The sequence below is a fragment of the Canis lupus genome, chromosome 6, assembly GCF_011100685.1.
Source record: "Canis lupus familiaris isolate Mischka breed German Shepherd chromosome 6, alternate assembly UU_Cfam_GSD_1.0, whole genome shotgun sequence".
NCBI lineage: Eukaryota > Metazoa > Chordata > Mammalia > Carnivora > Canidae > Canis > Canis lupus.
The window spans coordinates 17,907,398-17,913,441 of NC_049227.1; positions in this window are offsets into that span (position 1 = coordinate 17,907,398).

A 6,044-nucleotide genomic window follows, 5' to 3' on the forward strand; every position below is an offset into this window, starting at 1 on the left:
CCCAAGGAATGCAGTGGTCTGTGGAAGCTGGAAAGGCAAGAGCCACTACAAAGGGCAGCCCTACTGGGGATTTGAACCCAGTGAAAACCATTGTGGACTTCTGACTTCTAGGATCCTACCTAATAAAGTTGTGTCTTAAGCCACTAAGCTTGTGGTTATTTGTTGCAGCCCTAGCAGGAAACTAACATACCCCATCTGAGTGATTGCCTCTTCCCTCCCACAAACATCCCTAAGTTTTCTCCCTGTGGCCTTTCCCTATTACAAGCTCCTATCAGCACTTAACTCCCTGGCTCTTCTTAAAAGTGTGTATCCGTGTGTGTGTGTGTATACACACACACACACCCATCAGCAGTCCCTCCCCTTTCCTTCCCACCCTCCTCATCCTCCAGCACCTGGCAACCAGTAATCTTCCTCTCTCTCTGTAGAGTAGCCTATCCTGGCGATTTGATACAAATGGACTCATAAAGATGTGGTCTTTGTGTCTCCTGTGTCTATTTCTATTTAGCCAGTTTTCGAAATCCATCCATGTAATGCGTAACACAGTACATTATGCTTTTTAAATTTTTTGTTATGCATTTTTATGGTTGAACAATATTCTACCATATGGATGTATGCTCTATTACCATTAACTAAACCTTGCACTTTCTTTGGCTTTTACTCATTTTTCCCTAATGTTCCTAATCTGTTCCAGAACCTCTTCTGGGATACCCGTTTGCATACAATTGTCATGTTTCCTTAACCTCTGGTCTGACGGTTTCTCAGACTTGTTTTTGCTGACTTTGACAGTTTTGAGGCGTACTGGTTAGGTATTTTATAAAATATTCCTCTAATTTGGGTTTTTTCTGTCTGGTATTTTTCTCATGCTTAGATTTGGGCTGTGGGTTTTGGGGAGGAAGACCATGGAGGTGAAGTGCCTTCCCTTTTACAGAAAATGAAAACTCTTAATGGCTCCATTTCCCTCAAGATAAATTTCAACAGCTTGAAGCTGACTGAGAGGATCTTCCATGTCCTGACTCGAGCCAGCCCCTCCAGCTCCGCAACTGCCTTTGCTTCCCTACTTCCTTCTCCCACAACCTTCTCCCAGGAGAGGGCAATTTCATTTCACCAGGCCTGGCCCAGTGATGCATTTCTCTCTCCTCTATATGGGAAAGACCAGTTAATATATATGTGTTGTACTAGATCCAAAGTCTCCTTTCCCTACAAAGCTTCCTAACCCACTCCCCATGCCCCAGGTTGGTCAGCTTTTTTTCCACTGTGCCCAGCAGCAAAGAGGTCTGATGTCACACCCAGGGCAGTTTTTCCCTGCCTGTCTGTCTCCACCAATTTTTTTTTTAGATTTTATTTATTTATTCATAAGAGACACAGAGAGAGGGAGGCAGAGACATAGGCAGAGGGAGAACCAGGCTCCATGCAGGGAACCCGATGTGGGACTCGATCTCGAGACTCCAGGATCACACCCTTGGGCGAAGGCAGGCACTAAACTGCTGAGCCACCCAAGGATCCCGTCTCCACCAATTAGGGTGAGACTGGGAATCAGTGCTGATGAATGAATAGGGAATGAGCCAAGTCTTTCCTGGTCCTGTGTGGGACAGTCCCCTCTCGAGCAAGACCAGAAATTAGGGGCTGGTGGTGCTGTTTGTTGCCCTTAAAGGGGTGAGGTATCACCTGACAGTGTACAGGTGTCTAGATCCAAGAGTCTCTCAGGGAGTGGGGCTGAGGGGTCAGTAGGGTCGTTCTTACTGGGGTGTCCCTGGGTCCCTGGGCAAATTTACGGGGGGGCTCAAGTTCAAAGCTGCAGATGTCATCACTGTATCCAGGACACGAGAACCTCTGAAATGCAGCCTTTGCCTTTGGTAGGCCATTTTCCAGAAGACTAGCAGGAGTGGGATAAGGTGAATCTGGGCTTAGGGTGTCACACTCTGCCCTGAGTGTCTGTCAGGTCTTGGGGGAGACAGAGACCATAGAGGATGGCAAAAAGAAGTTAAAATAAGTCAAAAGCCAGGCTTCACTAAGCCCATGGAGTTTAGGTGGGCCTTTAATGTCTTTGATATGTCTGTCACCCCTTCCAGACCCACCTGGCTGTTTTGATGCCTCCTTTGCAGGCAGGGTCACCAAATGCTGGCCTCCCAGGCAGTGGGGAGGCCCGGGACTGAGCAGCTTGCCTTCCATCTGCTCCCAGCCAGAACCAAGCTGAAGCCCTGGAAATGCCCATCCCTTCCTGACACTCACACCCCAGAGGAATGTCTTTCAAGAGTGGGTTTGGAAGCAAACGAGGCCCAAGGGTAGATGATGTTTCTTCAGATCAGTAGCCACTTCTGAACTGCACGTGGAAGCCAGGCTTGCCCTTGGTCCTTTTTGGCTATCATCCCGGTTCAAGGGTATGCTTTCTGTGATCGGTTCAGCGGCCCCCAGACTGCTTTAACTCCCTCCAAGGGGCCAGCCCAGTGCACATCTCCCTCTGGCCTAGTCTGGCCCAGCCTGCCTTGTAGGTAAGACCCCACCTACCTAAGTAAACACAACATGTGACAAGCCCATGCAACCCCACCACAGATACTCATCCTGCCTCAGATCTGCTTGGGCAGCCTCTGGTTTTCCTGCCCTGATACTATTATTCTTGCTCTCAGTTTCCGGTCGGTCCCCACGACTACCTCTGCATGTCTCTGCCCTGCAGCTCCAGCAGCAGCTCCAATGCCCTATTTTGGACAGATTTCTCTGTCTCAACCTCTTTAGCTTGCTTAAACACAATGATGACTTTTCCCCAGGCTTAAAATACAGTAACTAAACCTATCTGGATTTGAAAGGGAAGAAAAAGACATCTGGCATTTCTTAAGTATCTAAATAAGTTAGGAATAGTATGGTTAATCTTCATGACCGCCTACTTTAAAAAATATATATATATATATATATATTTTTTTTTAAAGATTTTATTTATTCATGAGAGACACAGGGAGAGAGAGAGGGAGAGACACAGGCAGAGGGAGAAGGAAGCTCCATGCAGGGAGCCCGACATGGGACTTGATCCCAGGTCTCCAGGATCAGGCCCTGAGCTGAAGGCAGCGCTAAACTGCTGAGCCACCTGGGCTGCCCTAAAAAAAGATTTTATTTATTTATTCATGAGAGACACGCAGAGACACAGACAGAGGGAGAAGCAGGCTCCATGTAGGGAGCCTGATGTGAGGTTCAATCCCAAAACCCCGGGATCACGGCCTGAGCCAAAGGCACACACTCAACTGCTGAGCCAAGCAGGCATCTTTCTTGACTGCCTACTATTTAGTTATTAGTTTCTCCATTTTGCTGATGAGAAAAATGAAGCCCACAGAGGTGAAGTGACCTATTTAATGTCACACAGCCTGAAAGTGGTAAAGCCACCATTTGAACCCAGGTCTGTGATCCTAAAGTCCAGCCAGAATATTTGGTGAAATGTATGTTCCAATTTTTTTTTAAGGATTTTATTTTTAAGCGGGACACCTGGGTGGCTCAGTGGTTGAGCACCGGCCTTTGGCTCAGGGTGTGATTCCAGGGTCCTGGGATCGAGTCCGACATCGGTCTCTCACAGGGGGCCTACTTCTCCTTTTGCCTATGTTTCTGCCTCTCTTTCTGTGCCTTTCATGAGTAAATAAATAAAATCTTTTTTTTTTTTAAAAAGGAAATATTTTATTTTTAAAATTTAATTTAATTTTTAATTTACTCATAAGAGACACACAGAGAAGCAGATGCTCAACCGCTGAGCCACCCAGGCATCCCAAAGGATTTTATTTTTAAGTCATCTCTACACCCAATGTGGGGCTCAAAGTCACAACCCTGAGATTGAGAGTTGTATGCTCCACCTGCTATGGGTCAGCCAGATGCCCCTATTCCTATTTTTTGTCTATTAAAAATTAGATTGTTTATCTTATTATTATTGAGTTTGTAACAGATAGTTACTTCAGATTCAAGTCCTTTGTCAGATATATATTTTGCAAAATATTTCCCTTGGTCTGTGACTTGTCTTAACTTCTTTTTAATCAGTATTGTTAGAAGGGTGAAAGTTTAAAATCTTTTTTTTTTTAATTTTTTTTTAAATTTTTATTTATTTATGATAGTCACAGAGAGAGAGAGAGAGGCAGAGACACAGGCAGAGGGAGAAGCAGGCTCCATGCACCGGGAGCCTGATGTGGGATTCGATCCTGGGTCTCCAGGATCGCGCCCTGGGCCAAAGGCAGGCGCCAAACCGCTGCGCCACCCAGGGATCCCGAAAGTTTAAAATCTTGATGAAGTTCAATTTTTGATTTTTTTTTTTTATAGTTTGTCTTTTTGTGTCCTATATAAGAAATCTTCATTATGGGACGCCTGGGTGGCTCAGTGGTTGAGTGCTTCTCTTTGGCCCAGGGTGTGATCCTGGAGTCCCGGGATCGAGTACCAGGATCGAGTCCTGCATCGGACTCCCTGCATGGAGCCTGCTTCTCCCTCTGCCTGGGTCTCTGCCTCTCTCTGTGTCTCTCATGAATAAATAAATAAAACCTTAAAAAAAATCATCAAAATCAGGGTCCCCAAAATTTTCTGTTTCTCCTCTAAGTCTTATAGTTTCAACTTTAACATTTAGGTCTATGATCCATTTGTGTTAATTTTTGTATACAGTTCACTTTTTTGGCATATGGCTAGCTAATTGTGTCAGCACCATTTGTTGAAGATCATCCTTTCTCCTGTTGAAAAATTGCCTTACCACCTTTGCAAAACATCAAATGACCACATATACGTTCATCTGTTTCTGAATTACATATTTTATTCCATTAATTGGAATCTTTTTTTCCCAAAGATTTAATTTATTTATTTGAGAGAGAGAAAACACAAGCAGAGGGGATGGGAAGAGAGAGAGGAGAAGCAGACACCCTGCTGAGCAGGGAGCCCGATGTGGGACTCCATCTCAGGACCCCAGCATCATAATGACCTGAGCTGAAGGAAGACACTTAACCGACTGAGCCACTAGGCACCCCCCTCCCTTTTCTAAGTAGACTCCATACACTGGGCTTGAACTCATGACCCTGAGATCAAGAGTCAGACACTCAACTGACTGAGCCACCCAGGCACCCTTATTCCATTGATTTATATGTTTATCTCTATACCAATACCATACTGTCTATTTTATTATTTATTTTTAAAAACATTTTATTTATTCATGAAAGACACAGAGAGAGAGTCAGAGACACAAGGAGAGACACAAGCAGAGGAAAATGCAGGCTCCCTGCAGGGAGCCCAGTGCAAGACTTGATTCCAGGACCCCAGGATCACAACCCAAACCAAAGGCAGATGCTCAACCACTGAGCCACCCAGGTGCCCTTTTTTTCCTTTATTTTTAATAAATAATCTCTAAGCCCAATGTGGGGTTCAAATTCATGACCCTGAGATCAAGAGTTGCATGTTCTACTGACTGAGCCAGCCATGTGTACTCCAGTACCATACTGTCTTGATAACTGTAGCCTTATAGTGAGCCCCATCAAGTAGTGAACATCCTCTAACTTTTTTCTTTTTAAAAATTGTTTTGGCTACTCTAAGTCCTTGGCATTTCTTTATTTTTTTAAGATTTTATTTATTTATTCATGAGACACACAGAGAGAGAGAGAGAGAGAGAGAGAGAGAGAGGCAGAGACACAGGCAGAGGGAGAAACAGTCTCCATGCAGGGAGCCCGACGCGGGACTCAATCCTGGGCTGCTAGGTGGAGCGCTAAACCGCTGCACCACCAGGGTTGCCCTCCTTGGCATTTCTATGCAAATTTTAGAATCAGCTTGCCAATTTCTCTAAAAACCTTGTTGGGGTTTGATGGGAATAATGTTAAATCTATGTAGAGTTGGTATTATTTCTTCTTAAATGTTTGGTGGACTTTACCAATGGAGCCATCTGTACCTGGAATTTTCTTTGTAGGAGATTTTCTCCCTGAATATATCTGTTTATTATCTCCAGCATATAGGAAATGTGAAAGAATCCAATTAATTTTATTAAGTTCACCAGCAAAGCAACAATGAGAAACTTGAGAGTGAATTCTTTCTGCATCCAAATATTTTGAAAG